The sequence below is a fragment of the Amblyraja radiata genome, chromosome 7 (genome assembly GCF_010909765.2).
Source record: "Amblyraja radiata isolate CabotCenter1 chromosome 7, sAmbRad1.1.pri, whole genome shotgun sequence".
NCBI lineage: Eukaryota > Metazoa > Chordata > Chondrichthyes > Rajiformes > Rajidae > Amblyraja > Amblyraja radiata.
In genome coordinates, this window is record NC_045962.1 from 7963958 (window position 1) to 7984810 (window position 20853).

Here is a 20853-nt window from a genome sequence, read left to right on the forward strand (position 1 = left end):
GGTGCTGAAGGTAAATCGTGTATGAAAGTAGACAAATCTCCAAGGCCTGATCAGATATAAATACAGGCGAGGTACCAGCAGAATGGAGGGTGGCAAATATTGTGCCTCTATTCTAGAAGGGCTACAGGGAAAATGCTGGGAACTTTAGGACAATGAGCTGAACATCTGTGGTTGGAAAGTTATGCAAGAGTATTCTGGGGGATAGGATAAACAGGCATTTAGATGGACCAGGTGCGATTAGGATAGTCAGCATGGTTTTGTACGTGGGAGGTCGTGTCCCACGAATCTAATCGCATTTTTGAAAATATGACCAAGGTCGATGAGGGCAGAGCTGTTGTATATATGGACTTCAGCAAAGCATTCAACAAGGTTCTGCATGGTAGGCTGCTCTGGAAGTTTAGATCCATGGGATCCAAGGAGAGATAGCTGAATGGATAACAAATTGGCTCCATGGAAGGAAGCAGAGGGTGATGGTGGAAGGTTGCTTCTCGGACTGGAGGACTGTGACTAGTGGTGTGCCTCAGGGTTCGGTGCTGGGCCCGTTACTGTTCGTCATCTACATCAATGATTTGGATGAGAACATACAGAGCAAGATTAGCAATTTTGCTGATGATACAAAAGTGGGTGGTTTTGCTTGTAGTGAAGATGGTTGTGAAAATTTGCAGCAGGATCTGGATCGATTGGCCAGGTGTGCGGAGGAATGGTTGATGGAATTTAATACAGGGAAATGTGAGGTGTTACATTTTGGAAAGTCGCTGGTAGATAGGGTGGTCAAAAATGCTTTTGGCACATTGGCCTTTGTCAGTTAGAGTATTGAGTATGGAAGTTGGGGGGGTCATGTTGCAGTTGTATAAGATATTGGTGAGGCTGCATTTAAGGGTGCCCGGACATGGTGCCGACAGACAAGAAGCCGAAGCAAAGAAGTCGAAGTCAAAGAACAGAATGGAAACAAGGCCAAAACGACAATAAACTGAAAGAGTCTGAAGACGAGACTCCTACTAACCGAAAGGATGGGACGCCTAAATGCAAACTAACTGAAAGGGCGGGACGCCTAAATCCCAAGGATCCGAAAAGCTGCATTGCCTAATAGCAAACTTACCGAATGGCTGCTCTGTCGAAACGCCACCTACCCGAAATGCGGCGTCACCTACAGGCCAACGAACTGACTGCTGCTCAACAGAAACGTCCAATAACGGACAAGACGTTGACGGGGGCGTGACTTGTCAGCGATTGGTCCAGACCCCCGCGTCCATCACATTCACTGTGAAGGCATGAATATTGTCCCAAACCACCGCTCCACCCGACCCGCAGCCGTGGGTGGCCGTTGGAGAGTGGGGGCGGTCCTGAGGGATGCACACCTTCGGACGCTTTCAACTTGGTGCTTGGGTTCAGATTGCCCAGTCACCTATGGCTTGTGTGAGAAAATGAACCCCATGCTCCCGTCTCCCCCTTCTCTCTCCCCTCTTCTCTCTCTCCCCTCTTCTCTCTCACACCCTCTCTCTTTCCCCTCTCTCTCTCCCTTCTCCCCTCTTCTCTCTCCCCCACTCTCTCTCCTCTCTCTTCTCTCTCTCCCTTATCTCTCCCCCCTTCCCTCTCTCCACACTTCTCTTCTCTCTTCCCCCTCCTCTCTCCCCTCTCACTCCTCTCTCCCTCCCTTCTCTCTCTCCCCTTCTCTCTCTCCCCTTGTCTCTCTACCCCTTCTCTCTCCCCCTTCTCTCTCCCCCTTCTCTCTCCCCTTCTCTCTCCCCTTCTCTCTCCCTTCTCTCTCTCCCTACTCTCTCCCCCTTCTCTCTCCCCCTTCTCTCCCCCCCCTCTCCCTTCTTTCTCTCCTCTTCTCTCCCCCTTCTCTCTCTCCTCCATCTCCACCCGCGGGAGCGTCCCACAGTCACGGAGGGAGGGGGAAATCACCCTGAGTGGGGGTTGGGGTCCGATGGCGGTGCATCATGGTCAGTGACTGTGGGACGTTCCCGCGGGTGGAGACTGAGGAGAGTGAGAAGGGGGAGAGGAGGGGAGAGAGAGAAGGGAGAGAGAGAAGGGAGAGAGAGAGACAGGGGAGAGAGAATGGGGAGAGAGAAGGGGGAGAGAGAGAAGGGGGAGAGAGAAGGGGGAGACGGGAGCATGGGGTTCATTTTCCCACACAAGCCATAGGTGACTGGGCAATCTGAACCCAAGCATCAAGTTGAAAGTGGCCAAAGGTGCGCATCCCTCGGGACAGCCCCCACTCTCCCACGGGCTGCGGGTCAGGTGTAGCGGAGGTTTACGGAGGGAGCGGTCTCTTCAGAAAGCAGACAGGGGGGGAGATGGGAAGATGTGGCGAGTGGTGGGGTCACGTTGGAGGTGGCGAAAATGATGGAGGACTATTTGTTGCATGTGACGGCTAGTAGAGTGAAGGGCTATGGGGACTCTGCCCTTGTTGCGAGTGGGGGGTTGGGGAGAGAAGGCAGTGTTACGGGGTATTGAAGAGACCCTAGTGAGAACCTCATCTATAGTAGGGGAGTGGCACCCCCGTTCCCTGAAGAATGAGGACATTTCCTCATTCTATAGGTTGTCTATGGGTTGACTATAGGTTGTCTTGGTCATTTTTGAGACTGGAGGAATTTGCATGAATAGCCAGGGGTAACATTAAAGCAAAGAGTTTTTAAATAGTGTTCAATAAATGAAAGCTAATTTCCGTCAGTAAGAATGTTGGTATAAAGCACAATAGGATTCTGGAATGGCTTTTGTTTACTGTATACTCTGCACTGTGGGTGGCCTGACTGCATTAATGTAGAATCTTTTCTTTGTTTGAATAGCACACAAACAAACGCTTTTCACTGTATAAAGTGATAGTCAAAGAGTGATACGGCATTGAAACAGGCCCTTCGTCCCAACTTGCCCACACCGCCCAACATGTCCCAGCTACACTAGTCCTACCTGCCCGCGTTTGGCCCATATCCCTCCAAACCTGTCCTATCTATGTACCCGTCTAACTGTTTCTTAAATGTTGGGATTGTCCCTGGCTCAACTACCTCCTCTGGCAGCTTGTTCCATACACCCACCACCCTTTGTGTGAAAAGGTTACCCCTCAGATCCTATTAAATCTCACCTAAACCTTCAGACTGATCCCGACCTAAAACGTCACCCATCCCTTCTCTGCAGAGATGCTGCCTGTCCTGCTGATTTACTCCAGCTTTTTGTGTCTATCCCAGGACAGAAAGGTCAGTGTGGGAATGGGAAGGGGAGTCAAAGTGTTTATGAAATCTCTTTAGTTCCTTGTGATGAGAGCCAGCATTGTGTGGATCTACATGGCGAGCTACCATTTAGAGGTTTTGGTCAGAGAGTTTGTGTGTGAGCTGACGGATGTAGGGAGGTACTACAGTATGTATGGGGAAAATATATAGTTGATGCCATGATCCATAACAGCATTATAGAGGGATCATGTGTAGAAGGATCATGAAGTCCATGTCCACAGCTCTCTGAAAGGGGCAACACAAGTCGACAGAGTGCTAAAGAAGCCACACAGTGTAGGGACAAATGGGAAGGCCATGCGGAGTTGGTGTTCAAAGTAACAAGCGATTTATTAGAAATTGTGAGCACGGGGAGTCCAGTCAAAGCTGATCTCCTGAGCACAGCGGTACAGCTTTTACATTCTCAGCTGGCAAGAATACATAGAAACTTGATCAACAGTAAAACTAAGCCTTAATTACAGAAATGTGCCTTCAGAGAGACAGAAAGACTTGAATAGGAAACAAACTAGGTCTTGGTTACAGAATTATAATAAGATAAGATAATAATCTGCCTGCTTGTTCTTGCCACCAAAGTGGATAACCTCACATTTATCCACATAATTGTAAATTACTGGGGTCCCACGCTGAGCCTTGTGGCACCCCACTGGTCACTGCCTGCCATTCTGAAAAGGACCCGTTAATTCCTACTCGTTGCTTCCTGTCTGCCAACCTTGTCAATATCCTACCCCCAATAACATGTGCTCTAATTTTGCCCACTAATCTCTTGTGTGGGACCTTGTCAATGGCTTTTAGAAAGTCCAGATACACCACATCCACTGGCTCTCCCTTATCCATTCTACTTGTTACATCCCCAAAATATTCCAGAAGATTAGTCAAGCATAATTTCCCGTTCATAAATCTATGCTGACTTTGACCGATCCTGTCACTGCTATCCCAAGGCACAGCTATAACATCTTTAATAATCGACTCCACCAACTTCCCCACTACCGATGTCAGGCTGACTGGTCTATAATTCCCTGTTTTCTCTCTCCCTTCTTTCTGAAAAAATTGAGTTACATTACCTATCCAGTCCACAGAAAGTGATCTAGTCTATAGAACATTGACAAAAGTACACCAATGCATCCACGATTTCTAGGGTCACCTCCTTGAGTTCTCTGGGATGCAGACCATCAGGCCCTGTGGATTTATCTGCCTTCCGTCCCAATGGTTTACCTAACACCATTTCCTGACTAATGTGGATTCTCTTCAGTTCCTCCCTCCCACTAGGTCAAGTTTTTTACACACAGTTTGGTAGGTGTGTGGAAAGAGCTGTTAGAGGAGGTAGTTGAAGCTTCAATGGTTAATTCCACCCCTGAATAAACTTGTAAGACATTGAAAGGTTGTGATAAACATATTTTATTATAATTTATTAAGTACAGATCACAAGATATTGCCAACATATTGTTAAAAGTCTTACCCAGCTAAAGAAATAGATACAACATATGTGAACTGATTGTCATCTTGATTTATGTATCTAAAAATGACCTGGAGATTGCATGTTTAAGAAAGAACTGCAGATGCTGGAAAAATTGAAGGTAGACAAAAATGCTGGAGAAACTCAGTGGGTGAGGCAGCATCTATGGAGCGAAGGAAATAGGTGACGTTTTGGGTCGAGACCCTTCTTCAGACTTCTTCAGTCTGAAGAAGTGTCTCGACCCGAAACGTCACCTATTTCTTTGCTCAATAGATGTTGCCTGACCCGCTGAGTTTCTCCAGCATTTTTGTCTACCTTTTAGATTACATTAACACAATTTTTTAATAAGGAATCGAGTTGAAGCTATTGTTTAGTGTGCCAAGACATGATTGCTTTAACTCTCGTACCAAATGATATCCCATGAAAAATCAAGAAAAACTATTTGAAAAGTTGTTTAAAACAGCTATAGGATTGTTTACATCCGGAAAAGCACAGTATCTGATGAGACCCCATCCAGGTTGGTACATTTCCTAATATTTTATTGTATATCAGTCTCCAGTAGCATTCAGGCAGCTACAACTCGTTGGATTGCAGGGAAAAGACAGAGATTGCAGAGGAGAGGAAGAGAACTCTCACATTAAACATGAGAATCCCAGCAGTTGCAGGAGTAAATCAGGCCCGGCAGTAATTGTAGCACACTCTGTAGAAGGCTTTTGTGCAATTCAAATTCTGGAGCTGCTTTGTCAGATCTCCTACTGTCAGAAGTCAGTGGCGTATCTGTGAAATGGCAGAAAAAGCAACAACTTAATGTAATGCAATCTGAATCTGTTCCACGCCTCTCACTCATTGCATCCTTAAGGCCCTGTTCCACTTAGGCTATTTTTAGGCGACTGTTGGCGACTGTCATAGTCATAACAGGTCGCCGAAAAAACGGCGACTGGACCCCCCTTCGACATATAATTTGAAATAGAATCATTACCTTAAATACCAAAGAAAACTGAAGTCAACACCGGCGACAAACCTACATCACCTGGCGACAACTACGACAGCACCTACGTCAGGAGAAGTCAAACTACGCTCATTGGCGGCAAACCAACTGTCGCCGACTGTCTCCGAAGAATGTTCAACATGTTGAAAATCCAGAACTGAACATACAGGTTTGATTTGCCTCTGGCTTGATTGTGCTATCTCTCTATTTCTGAAGTTTTTTCTGTTATTATTCTTCCTGACTGGACAATTTTTTGTTACAAGAAGATGAAACGGCCTGTAGTCTTTTATGATACTCTGTCTAGGGGACGGAACTCAATGTACAGTTCCAACTACGGAGGTCAATTCAATTTTAGCCACCATTGGTGGCCTCTTGTTTTTAAGGTATCGCTTTTTTGATACCTTAAAGTCACTTTTTTTTAAAATTCACGTTCACGTGTTTCACTTGTTAATTTTTTTCATCACTAACACAATATGTGCTTTATTCTTTTTTTCATTGACGTTCAATAGAGGGAGGAGATGTAAAACAACTTCAGAAGTCTGGGATGATCACCCCACACCCAAAATCCTGAGGTATTTAGCTGCACCATATGAATCAAAACCACCAAAACTGATTTACAATGCAAGACAATAGACGAATAAAGAATGGAGGAATCACATTTTGTTGCTGGAATATTAGGGGTGCGAATGATCCAATTAAGAGGGGAAAGATTCTGGCACAGTTAAAATCATTAAATTCGGACATAGCTTTTCTGCAAGAAACACACACGAAACAACAAACACAGATGAGACTGAAGGCAAATTGGATAGGTCAAACTTACTACTCGTCATTTACTTCTAAAGCAAGAGGTACGGCTATTATTATTCGGAAAGGTATACCATTTAAATTAAAGAATATTATATCTGATAAAGAAGGAATGTATACTATATTTGCGGGAGAAATTTACTCCACACCACTGACCATGATAAATATTTATTGCTCCAAATTTTGATAACCCCCAATTTTTAAAGAAAATTCTGGATATAATATCAGAGCATAATTACCAAAATGTAATATTAGGGGGGGATTTTAATTGTGTTATAGATCCATATTTAGACAAATCAATAAAATCAAGGAAGGGTAATTCCAAATCTAAGACTAGTGAATTTTTAAACACATATATAAAAAATACTAATATAACAGATGTATGGAGAATAGTTAATCCAACCGGAAGGGAATATTCGTTCTATTCAGAGGTACATAAAACTTACTCGCGAATTGATTCTTTTTTAATGGATACAAAATTAATTCCATATACGATTAATCCTAAATATCACAATAGTATTATTTCTGATCACTCCCCGTTGACTTTTACATTAAAAGTTGTGGGAATGCCGGGTATAAAACCTTTTTGGAGATTCAATGTACAAATATTAAATAACCCACAAGGTCATGAGTATTTAAAACAACAAATTTTATTTGGAGACAAATGAGACACCAGGTATTTCACCATCTTTATTATGGGAAACCTTTAAGGCATTCATCCGAGGAGTTATAATTTCATACCAAAGTTTTCAAAATAAAAAGAATACGACAGAACAACGGACGTTAGAACAGGAAATTAAACTATTAGAATTAGATAATGCAAAAACTCCGACTATAGATAAACATAATAAGATTACATTATTGAAATTTAAACTTAATCGAATTTTATCGGCAAGAGTAATAAGATTATTCGAAATTACAAAACAGGTACATTTCGAATTTGGTGACAAGCCACATAAAGTTTTAGCGCGGCAACTGAAAAAACAAGAAAAGGAAAATGCTATCATTAAAATTAAATCAAAGAAAGGTGAACTACTAACACTACCCAAGGATATTAATAAAAGGTTTGCTCAATTTTATCAAAATGTATACACATCTAAAACTAAAATAGAACGCAGTAAAATTATAAATTTTCTAGATAACTGTAATTTGCCAAAACTGGATGTTTAGAAGAAGAGGAACTAGGAGCTCAGATTACAAGTGAAGAAATAAGAGAAACAATAAAAGAATTGAAAAATGGGAAGACGCCAGGACCAGACAGTTTTAGTAATGAATTTTATAAAAGATTTCAGGAGATAACGGTCCCACGCTTACTTAAATGATATACTCATGTTTTTACCGAAAATAAACTACAAGAAACACTAACAGAATCTACAATTATGCTTTTACCAAAAAAAGATAAAGATCTAGAAGAACCGGGCTCATATAGAGCCATATCACTTTTAAATACAGATCAGAAAATTTTAGCAAAGTTTTAGCAAGAAGATTGAGTAAATATATTAATAAATTGATAAATCTGGACCAAACGGGGTTTATACCTAAAAGACAATCATCTAATAATCTGAGACGCCTTTTTAATATAATGTATTCACATAAAACGGAAAAGGAAGATTTATCAGTTGTCTCTCTGGATGCAGAGATCAGGTAGAGTGGCAGTACTTATACAAAGTACTCCAAAAATTTAATATGGGAGAGAATTTTATCAGATGGGTAAAATTATTATATGATAAACCGACGGCAAGGATATTAACTAATAATATGTTATCTCCAAAATTCCAATTATCAAGGGGCAATAGGCAGGGATGTGTATTATCACCCCTGCTATTTGCCCTTATGATAGAGCCTCTGGCTGAAAGGATAAGAATGCATCGAATATTCAGGGATATAATACTAAAGACTCAAATAATAAATTTTCATTATATGCAGATGATAAACTATTCTATATTACAAATTCACAAACGAGTATCCCGTCATTAAATTTAATAGAGGAATTCGGGCCTTTTTCAGGATATAGGATAAATTGGAATAAAAGTGAAATTATGTCATTAAAGCCTCAGAAAGCGACTCATCTATTAAAATTTCCCTTTAAAATTGCAACAGAAAATTTTAAGTATTTGGGTATTCAAATTACCAGAAGATATAAATCATTATTTAATGCTAATTTCATGCCACTATTAAATAAATTGAATGCCTTGATTAAATTCTGGAAAACGCTCCCGCTGTCATTAATAGACAGAATAAACGCTATAAAAATGATTTTTTTTTACCACAAATAATATACTTATTTCAATCCATACCAATATATATATACCAAAACATTTTTTTTAAAAATTAGATTCTAATATTACCAACTTTATTTGGGACTATAAAGCACATAGAATTCAAAGAAACCATCTGTGTAAACCCAAAGAGGTTGGGGGACTATCATTTCCTAATTTTTTGTATTACTATTGGGCAGTGCATATTAAGAATATAATTTACTGGTTGGACAGCTCTCCTCAACAGACGGAATGGATAAGAATGGAGAAAGAGGATTGTTCTCCGTGTGATATAGGACGAACCTCTTCTCCCCGATAAAATTGAACAACACAATATATAAGAAGAATCCAATTATCCATAATACAATACGAATTTGGAAACAAATAAAATTAACTTTAAAATTAAGAAACCTATCAGTGCTAACACCAATAGTGAATAATCCGGTATTTAAACCATCTCTTATTGATAAAACATACAAACAATGGGAAAGACTTGGAATTAAAAAGGTAGGCGACATGTATGAAATGGGAAATCTGTTATCATTTCAACAATTAAAATTAAAATTTAAACTGAATAACAACCAATATTTTAAATATCTACAGATATGTAATTTTATGAAGAAATATATACAAAGATTTCAAATTATAATTTTAGATCCACTAGAAGAAGCAGTGAATATTAAGGCTGACTCACAAAAAATAATATCATATCTTTATAACAGTATTTTAAATAGAGAATTACCATCAACAGAGGCACTTAGAGAAGACTGAGAACAAGAATTAATGATAAAAATCTCGACAGAAACATGGGAAAAGTATTTGAAATATATACATAAATGTTCGATTAATGCTAGACACAATTTAATTAAATTCAAAATACTACATAGATTATATTATTCAAAAACTAGGCTGAATAAATTTTACCCAAATATTTCTCCCATCTGTGATAAATGTCTCTCTCAAAATGCCGATATTACACATTCTTTTGTTTCTTGTACAAAACTTCACAAATTTTGGTGTGATATTTTTGATATATTCACAAATTTATTTAAGATAAAAATGGAACCTTATACTGAAATGATTATATTTGGAGTAAGGGAAGACGGGAACAAATTAATCATATCCCTAAATTCATTTTTTAATTATGGGTCAATGATAGCAAAAAAACTCATACTCAAATTTTGGAAAAATACAACTATACCAACGCTCAAAATGTGGATTAGAAATATGTTGGACACAGCACACATTGAAGAAATGAGACTCCTCCTGATAGATAAACAAGATCAATTCTTAACGAGTTGGTCTCCATGCATTGAGTTCTTGGATTCATGTGGTGCAACAGTATCGTAAAAATCAATTGTTTCAGGTCTGGGTGAAAGATGATAAACAATATAAAAACTCATCTCCTATCGTCGATTTGCTAATCTCTCTCTTGCTCTCTCTTCTTTCTTATTTCTCTTCTTCACTATCTCTTTCTTTTTTTATACACACTACACGTTTTTCTACTCTCTACCATCTCTTTCTTTCTTATTTCTCTCTTTAAAAAAAATAAAAAATGAAGTTTTACAGAGAATGTATTATGTTAATATATATTTGGCACCTGAAAAAAAGGTACCACTGTATTGTACTTACTTCTAATAAATAACAAATAAAAAAATAAAGAAATAAAGAAAATCCAGTGGCGACCAGAAAGACGCTACGACTCTTTGGGCAACTGAGGAGACTACTCACGACCATACAGGCGACACCCCGGCGACCATGTGGCGACAACTTGTGCCTCGAATTCTCATCAGTTGTTATAAAGGATACCCAAACGTTGTTTAAATTCCCCAATGATGTTCACATGGAGGTGAGATTCCTCAACATGTTCAGTCACCAGAATGTGAGGATGAAATGGTGCATTAAACCATTAAATGCACACAGCAAGTTACAAGTCAGGGAAAACATAGAAACATAGAAAATCGGTGCAGGAATAGGCCATTCAGCCCTTCGAGCCAGCATATTAATCATATTAATCAATATGATCATATTGAATGGCGGTATTCAATATGATCATGGCTGATCATCCAAAATCAGTAACCCGTTCCTGCTTTCTCCCCAGATCCCTTGATTCCATTAGCCCTAAGCGCCCTATCTAACTCTCTCCTGAAAACATACAGTGAATTGGCCTCCACTGCCTTCTGTGGCAGAGAATTCCACAGATTCACAACTCGATGGGCCGAATGGCCTAAATCTGCTCCTCAAAACTATGAAGGAAGGGCGAAATGAAACATCAAATGCTGACAAGTAACTGATACTTAACAAACCTGCATTTTACTATCTTGATTCACTTCTGTCTTGAGAGCTGCAGTCGGAGCAAAACGAATAACTCTGGTTAGACTCCTTTGCCTGTTATTTTTCTTCTGCCTGCTCGAAAATCCCCTCCTCCTCCGGTGGCCAGAACTTCTCCTGCAAAACCTTCGGCCATAGTTCTAGAATAAAGTGTTTCATTAAAGCAATTGGTCAAAGAAAGCAATGACTTTATACGTGGACGTTTATGAAAGTACTGTGGAATTCACCTCTGTTCTAAATGTTGACATTGTATGTAATTATTTTGCAACTTCTACCGCTGTACAGTGGAGAACATTCTCAGGAATGAAAGAGGCTTCAGAAAGTTCTAGATGTTGCTCGGTCCATCGAGGTACAGACACCCCCCCCCCCCCCCCACCTTCCCCACCATCAAAGGGATCTATAGGAAGTGCTGCATCAAGAAGGCAGCTATTATCATCAAAGTCCCACCCCACCCTGGCCAATATCTCGCTCCTACCATTACAACGAAGGCAGTAACAGAATTCCTTAGGGCTAACGGAATCAAGGGATATGGGGAAAAGCAGGAACAGGGTACTGACTTTGGATGATCAGCCATGATCATATTCAATGGTAGTACAGGCTCGAAGGGCCAAATGGCCTACTTCTGCATCTACTTCTGCATCTATTTTCTATTTTTCTATGTATTCAAGGCACAGGAGCCTGAGAACTGCTACCTCCAATGCCCAGAACAGCTTATTTTCATCAACCATCATACACTTGATCCACCCTCTACAACCCTAACCATAATCCTATCTCAGCACCAATCTACCATGAATAATTTATTTCTTTATTTCTTTATTTATATAGCACATTTTTAGTCAACTTGCATTGACCCCAAAGTGCTTCACACAATTACTTCCACACAGACAAGCAAAGGTGGGTGAAGTGTCTTGCCCAAGGACACACACAGGCAAAGGTGGGTGAAGTGTCTTGCCCAAGGACACAACGACAGTATGCACTCCAAGCGGGATTCGAACCAGCACTTCCTATAGATCCCTTTGATGGTGGGGAAGGGGGGGGGGGGGGGGTGTCTGTGCCTCGATGGACCAAGCAACATCTAGAACTTTTTGGAACATGGAAATGGCAAAGGCATTAAACGAGTATTTTGTATCAGTCTTCACCATAGAAGACACAAAAAATATTCCAACGCTGGATAAACAGGGGGCGGTAGGAATGGAGGAGCTAAATACTATTAAGATCACCAAGGAGGTGGTATTAGGGAAATTAATGAGACTGAAGGAGGATAAATCCCCTGGGCCTGATGGATTACATCCAAGGGTCTTGAGGGAGATAGCGGTGGGGATTGTGGATGCATTGGTGATAATTTTCCAAAACTCCCTGGAGGCAGGAACGGTCCCAGTGGATTGGAAAATGGCCAATGTAACACCTATATTTAAAAAAGGAAGTAAACAGAAGGCGGGTAACTATAGACCGGTTAGTCTAACATCGGTGGTGGGTAAAATGTTAGAGACAATTATTAAAGAAACACTAACGGGGCACTTGGATAAACATGACTTCATCGGACAGAACCAGCATGGTTTTGTGAAGGGGAAGTCCTGTTTAACGAATCTGCTCGAATTCTTTGAGGAAGTAACAACCCGGGTGGATAAAGGGGAACCGGTGGATGTGGTATACTTGGACTTCCAAAAGGCTTTTGACAAGGTGCCACATAAGAGACTATTGCTAAAAATAAAAAATTATGGGATTGGGGGTAATATATTAGCATGGGTAGAGGATTGGCTAACAAATAGGAAGCAGAGAGTGGGGATAAATGGTTCATACTCGGGATGGCAACCGGTAACTAGCGGGGTTCCGCAAGGGTCGGTGCTGGGACCCCAGTTGTTCACAATTTATATAAATGATTTGGAGGAGGGAACCAAGTGTAATATATCAAAATTTGCGGACGATACAAAAATGGGAGGAAAAGTAGGGGATGAGGAGGATAGGAAGAGTCTGCAAAAGGATATAGATAAGCTAGGTGAGTGGGCAACAACTTGGCAGATGAAATTTAATACTAATAAATGTGAAGTCATTCACTTTGGGAAAAAAAATGATAGGGCAAGTTATTTTCTAAATGAGGAGGAGCTGCGTTGTAATGCAACGCAAAGGGATCTAGGGGTATTAGTACATGAATCACTAAAAGTTAGTATGCAGGTGCAGCAAGCAATCAGGAAGGCCAATGGAGTTTTGGCCTTTATTGCTAGGGGGATTGAGTATAAAAACACGGAGGTCTTGCTGCAGCTGTACACAGTATTAGTGAGACCACATTTGGAATATTGTGTACAGTTCTGGGGTCCATACTTAAGAAAGGATGTACTAGCCCTGGAGGCAGTGCAGCGAAGGTTTACAAGATTAATTCCTGCAATGAGGGGATTGACATATGAGGAAAGGTTAAGTAGGCTGGAACTCTACTCTTTGGAGTTTAGAAGAATGAGAGGCGATCTCATTGAAACATATAAGATCGTGAGGGGCCTTGATCGGGTGGATGCACCGAGGATGTTCCCAATGATCGGGGAAACTAGAACTAGGGGACATAGTTGCAGAATAAGGGGGGGCTCTTTTAAAACTGAGATGAGGAAGAACTTCTTCACCCAGAAGGTGGTTAATTTATGGAATTCACTGCCCCAGGGAGCAGTGGAAGCAGAAACTTTAAATATATTTAAGACTAAAATAGATGGTTTTTTAGCTGCCAAGGGGATAAGGGGCTACGGGGAGAGGGCAGGGATATGGACCTAGCTATGGTTAGTATAGTAAGACCTGAGTGATCTCCTGGACAAGTGTCGATCGCCTGGATTGGGGTCGGAGAGGAATTTCCCGGATTTTTTTCCCGAATTGGACCTGGGTTTTTATCCGGTTTTTTGCCTCCCCCAGGAGATCACGAGGTTCTTGGGGTGGAGAGGGGTGATAGCGGTATAAAGGGGAGGGTAGTGTCTTGTGTTCTGTGTCTTGTGTCTACTGTTTGTGGGTAAGTGTGTCTGTTTAGTGTTCAGCCATGAGCGAATGGCGGTGCGGGCTCGACGGACCTGGTGGTCTACTCTCGCACCTACTTTCTATGTTTTCTATGTTTACCTTCCGGTTGCCAGCCGAACACTTAGCCCATTGTGCCATCAGTCGTCCAATTAAGGTTGTACGACATACTTTGGCCTACCAGCTTAACAGGCAACTAGAGAGCAGTCCTGAACTATTGTCTACATTGGAGACCCTGGTAATATCTTTGGTCGGACTTTACTGGCTTTATCTTGCATTAAACATTATTCATCTTACTCCCCTTATCATGTATCTATACACTGTCAATGGATCGACAGTAAACATGTTTTGTCTTTCTGCTGGCTGGTTGGCGCGCAACAAAAGCTTTTCACTGTATCTCGGTACATGTGACAATAAACTAAACTGATTGAGTGTTTTGAAGATGTGACCACAAAGGTCGTTGAGGACAGAGCTGTAGATGTTGTATATATGGACTTCAGCAAAGCATTCGACAAGGTTCCACATGGTAGGCTGCTCTGGAAGGTTAGATCACAAGGTGAGATTTCCGAATGGATAGAAAATAGGCTTCATGGAAGGAAGTTTCATGATGGTGAAAGTTTTCTTTTCAGACTGGAGGCCTGTGCCTACTGGTATGATTCAGAGTTCAGTGCTGGGCCCGTTACTGTTTGTCATCTATATCATTGATTTGGTTGTGAATGTACAAGATATGATTATCAGGTTTACAGATGACACAATAATGGGTGGTATTGTAGATAGTGAAGATGTTTGGCACAAATTGCAGCAGGATCTTGATCGGTTGGGCGGGTGGACTGAAGAATGGTTGATGGAATATAAACAAGAGAAATGTGAGATGTTGCATTTTGGGAAGACTAACAAGGGGAAGGACCTACACAGTGAATGACAGGGCTCTGGGGAGTGTTGTAGAGCAGAGGGATCTAGGAGTGCACGTACATGGTTTGTTTAAGTGGATCACAGGTAGATAAGTTGGTCAAAAAGGCTTTCGTGATTTTGACCTTCATCAGTCAGAGTATTAAGTATAGAAGTTGGGAGATCATGTTGCAGTTATATAAATCGTTGGTGAGTCCGCATTAGTGTATTGTGTTCAGTTCTGAGCACCATTGAGGTCAGGCAATTATATAAGCAGCATAGGTGGATATTGTCCTAATGCAGGCAATTGTGATTGGTGTAGATGGGCAGTAAGGTTGGCATGGATTTGGTGGAATTGGTGGGTCAAAGGAGTTGTTTCTCTGCTGTACAACTCTGCAAAACAGTCCAAATAATTTCCTTTATCTTATACACTGAAACTTATCAGCGTACCACATTTATGCTGTTGTTTCAGCATAGATAAAAGTGATATTGCAGGCGTGCATCTCTTTAGCAATCAATTCAATAAAAATCCTCGAGATACCTTTCTTGTGCATCTCCTTGATCGTTCATTGCTTTCGGATAATGATGATGATGATGATGATGATGATGATGAAGATGATGGTCGTTTTCTGGGTTTTTTGGTTGTTGTGGTGGTTGTGGTTGGTGTGGTGGTCGTGGTTGTGGTGGTCGTGGTCATTGGTGTGGTCACAGTTGTGGTCGGTGTGGTGACTAAAGTACTGTCTGTGGTGTCCAGTGTGGTCGGTGTGGTAACTAAAGTGCTGTCTGTGGTGTCCAGTGTGGTCGGTGTGGTGACTAAAGTGCTGTCTGTGGTGTCCAGTATGGTCGGTGTGGTAACTAAAGTGCTGTCTGTGGTCACCAGTGTGGACGGCGTGGTAACTAAAGTACTGTCTGTGGTGTCCAGTGTGGTCGGTGTGGTAACTAAAATGCTCGGTGTGGTCACCGGTGTGGTCGGGGTGATAGCTGGTGTTGTCACGTTTGTGTCAAAGCACCGAACTACAACGCTTTGAACTTGGTCCACATCCAGTGTGATTGTGCTTGTACAAGTAGCAGTTTCCTGTAAAGAGAAAAAACCCACAGAATTGTACAAACATACTATAGCATGGAAACATCTAACTCCACTCTTTCATGGCAACCAAGATGTCCCATCAAAGCTAGTCACAATGGCCTGTGTTCGTCCCATATCCCATCGCACCTTTCTCATCCATATACAGTATCTGTCCAAATTACCTTTCAACACAATATTCCCAGCTCATCATGATGTCCCAACTTCTACATTCAGTTTCCCGACCGATGTGGATCAGCATTCAAAAAGCCTTCTTCACCCACCTGCAGGACACTGTACGTGTGCCGGCTCTGGATAGGGTCCAGAGGAGGTTTACAAGAAGGATCAGAACGTATGGTGAGTGTCTCTCAGGTTTTGACAACCCCCCCCCCCCCTCCCACCTCCCCCTTTCCAATGTCAAGGTCAGCACTCAGCTTACTTTTGTTCCTGTGTGCCCACACCTCATTGAGTTCCAATCCCGACATCATGTTGAGCACTTCTTCTGTGGCCTCCACCTCCCAACCTTGTTCTCTGGTCTCACCTCCCAGTCATGAATACTTCTCCTGTCTCCAGCATTCATAAGGTCATAAGGAATAGGAGTAGAATTAGGCCATTCGGCCCATTAAATCTACTCCGCCATTTAACCACGGCTGATATATCTCTCTTACCTAACCCCATTTTCCTGCCTTCTCCCCATAACCCCTGACACCAATGCTAATCAAAAATCTGTCTATCTCTGCCTTAAAAATATCCACTGTCTTGTCCTCCACAGCCTTCTGTGGCAAATAATTCCACAGATTCACCACCCTCTGACGAAGGAGATTTCTCCTCGCCGCCTTCCTAAAAGAAAGTCTTTTAATTCTGACGTTTCTCCTCCTCACACACGGAGGGACCAGCCTGTCCCACACCTCTGCTCCACCCGGTGCTGCCGACACACAGCCCATCACAGTGCGGCCGCACGGGGGAGACGAGGCAGAGGGCGGCCGTGGCCGTGGGAGATTGGGGGCTGTCCCGAGGGATGCGCTCCTTCGGCCGCTTACAACTTGGTGCTCGGGTTCAGATTTCCCAGTCACCTAATACTTGTGTGGGAAAATGACCCCGACCATCCCGTCTCCACCGGCCAGTGATGTGATAGACGCGGAGGTCTGGACCAATCGCTGACAAGTCTTGCCCCCCCGGCAACGTCATGTCCGTTATTTGACTTTTTGGCTGAGCAGCTTTTCGATGAGTTTGCTTTTAGGCGTCCCACCCTTTCGGTTAGTTGGCGTTTCGGCTTTGTTCGCTTTCGGTTATTTGGTGTTTCGGGTTTTTTTTGTTTGATTATTTGGCTTCCACTTCTTTGCTTCGGCTTCTCGTCCTTCAACACCACGTGCGCACACGGACCCATTGTTCCCGCCTTCTCCTGCCCCACAGGATACATATCCAAATAACCTGATCATAGATACACACATAAATCTTCATCCCATCCTGCCTTCCCTTATCCAGTCCCTTCTGACCCACATCTGAGCCACCTCGACATCAGTTGCACAGGCCCACATTCAGCCCATATCCCTCTGAACCTATCCACGCACCTGCCCAAATATCTTTTAAATGTTGTTATAATACCTGCCTCGACTACCTCCTCCAGCAGCTCGCTCAAGATCCCCACCACACTCTGAGTGGAAAAGTTGCCCCTCAGGTTCCTAGTAAACCTTTCCCCATTCACCTTAAACCTATGTCTCCTGGATGCATAATACCATGATGACTTTCCCTGGTCAACCCCCGTATTTCTAAATGCACATATATCTTATCTGACAAAGCCCTCTCAGTAACTTGACTCCCACGCATGTCAGGCTTCAGTTCCAGGCTTTTCCTTTGCAGCTCTTCTCAAATAGAGGAACAAAATTACCCACCTTCTGGTCTTCAGGTACCTCAACCATGTACGTCTCAGCTAGGACTCCTGCCATTTCCTCTCTAGCTTCCCACAGTGTCCATTTATACATTTTAGGTTGTGCAGCAGCTTATTGGCTGCGATAAGGACTGTCCTCAAGATATTTCTATTACATTTCCAAAGCCCGCTCGTCTTCATGACTTTCTCCATGGTAAAGAGGACAAATTTATTCATGACCTTGACAATCTCCAGCGGTTCCACATTTATGCCCCTCTATTCTCTCTCCAGTCACCCTTCTTCACAACATAAATGTTTCGATTTTCCTTCATCTGCTCTTCCAGAGCACTCTGCTGCCCTCAAAGGGTCATAGTTATACAGCATGGGAACAGGCCCATTGGCCCAACCTGCCCACACAGGCCAACATGTCTCACCTACGCTACCCTCACCTGCTTGCATTTGGCCCATATCCCTCTAAACCTCTCCTATCCATGCACCAGTCTAAATCTTTCTTAAACTTTGCGATAGTACCTGCCTCAACTAACTCCTCCGGCAGTTCGTTCCATATATCCAATAGCCTTTATGTAAAAACATTACCCCTCAAATGCCTATAAAATCATTCCCCCTTAACCTTAAACCTATGTCCTCTGGTTTTCGATTCCCCTACTCTGGGCAAGAGACTCTGTGCATCTACCCGATCTATTCCTCTCATGATTTTATACAACTCTATCAGATCACCCCTTATCCTCCTGTGCTCCAAAGAATAGAGTCCTAGCCTACTCAACCTCTCCCGATAGCTCAAACCCTCTAGTCCTGGCAACATCCTTGTAAAACTTCTCTGCACCCTTACCAACTTGACAACATCTTTCCTGTAACATGGTGCCCAGAACCGAACACAATACTCTAAATGCGGCCTCACCAACGTCTTATACGGCTGCATCATGACCTCCCAACTTCTATACTCAATACTCCGATTGATGAAGGCCAATGTGCCAAAAGACATTTTGACCACCTTATCTACCTGCGACTCGACCTTCAAAGAACTATGTACAGTTAAATGACAGGGTACGTGCAACTGATGAGATGCTGCTGGGTGTGTTGGAAGGAACTGCAGATGCTGGTTTAAACCAAAGATAGACACATAACGTGGGTCTGACAGCATCTCTGGAGAAAAAGAATAGGTGGCGTTTCAAATCAAGATCCATCTTCAGGGGTTGGTTCTAATTGAAGTCCGTGGTTTCACCACACAAACAGCCAGCCCTTAACAATACTCAAAGGTACACAAAATTGCTGGGGAAACTCAGCGGGTGCAGCAGCATCTATGGAGCGAAGGAAATAGGCGACGTTTCAGGCCGAAACCCTTCTAAACAATACTCAGTTCTCCCACAAAGTAATTGAGCACCTGAAGATATTAAATATACTTTTAGTGGCTGAAGGGTGTATTCGCATCTTGACTGAGTGAGTTGGACTTCCATCAGATTGCACAACTAATTGTACGGAAATTACCCGTAGGAAACATAAATCTAATAATATGTCTGCAGTGAACACAGCAACATATATGTGACATGTGTTCTAATATTGAAGATGTTGGTGTGTTTTTCCTTTTCAATGTTTGTACTAACATTTACAATCCTGAATCCATTTTGTGACGTCGTTTGATGTTGACTAGATTTCAAGACCACAAAGAATTAAATTAACTCTTTGCTTAATCCTGGTGTAATTCCATTACCACGTTTCTTCATAATGAAAGGAATGCTATCAAGTTGACAAACCAGTTCTTGTGGACACATGTGAATCTCTAGATTCCTCTAGTGGTTTGTATTTTGCTCAGTGCTGTGTGACTTGGTGTGGAGCTCAGCCCATAACCCTTTACACCTATCCTATCCATGTCCCTGTCCAAATGTTTCTTAAATGTTGTGATAGTGCCTCAACTACCTCCCCTGGCAGCTCATTCCACGCACCTACCACCCTTCATGTTAAAATGTTGCGCCTCGGTTTCCTATTAAATCTTTCCTCTCTCACCTTAAACTCTGTGCATTCACCATATCTATTCCTCTCATAATTTTATACCCCTCTATAATATCACCCCTCATCCATCTGTACTCCACAGAAGTCCTAGTCGGCTCAACCTCTCCCTGCAGCTTTGGCCCTCGAGTCCTGGCATCATCTTCGTAAAGGGCCTGTCCCACTTGGCGATTTTTTCGGCGACTGCCGGTGTCATTGACTGACGTATCAGGGTCGCCGAAAGATTTTGAACATTTCACGCCGCGACTTTTTCAGTGACCTGATACGTCAGTCAATGATGCTGGCAGTCGCCGAAAAAATCACCAAGTGGGACAGGCCTTTTAAATCTTCTCTGCACCCTTTCTAGCTTAGCAGCAACTTTCCCATAACAGGCTAACAGAAACGGAGCAAAATATTTTCAATGTGGCCTCACCAATGCCCTCTACAAAAGCAACATGACCCGTATCTTTTAAATTTAGGACTCTGACTGATGAAGGCCAATGTGCTGAAAGCCTTCTTGACCACACTATCTACTTGCGATGTAACTGTGGGAAGAGAAATAGAGTTAGTGTTTTGGGTGGGGTGGGAGATTGCCGCCTTCACATGGTCCACCCTGTTTTCGTCTAATGCAATCAACCCGACGTGCACAAACAAACAGATGTAGTGTTTTGGTGTCTACAACATGAGGCTGTGCACGCCATACGCAAGAGAAGTGTTTTGGATGCAAGTTTCTTTGTGGAACTTCTTTCCTCACTTTTCCCAATTCTAATCAATGGCATCAGTCTTGCAATATTGACTGTATTTTTGCTTCCCACGGCTGCTGTCTAATTTCCTGAGTTTCTCCAGCATTTTCTGCCCGTATTCCACCACGAGGGTGACGGGTCTGTTGATGTTTTGCTCAACAGCGTGCGTTGACCGCATAACTGCTGGCTAGAAAAAGCCGGTCGGGAATTCTGCCCCCTTTTAGGACAAGAGAAGTGATCAC

General features: G+C 42.5%; 1 protein-coding gene across 1 annotated transcript in view; it reads right to left on the bottom strand.

Moving 5' to 3' along the window:
- The window catches only part of LOC116974997 (integumentary mucin C.1-like), a 119679-nt gene that overhangs the window by 51073 nt on the left and 47753 nt on the right, over positions 1-20853 (bottom strand). The window lies entirely within an intron of this gene.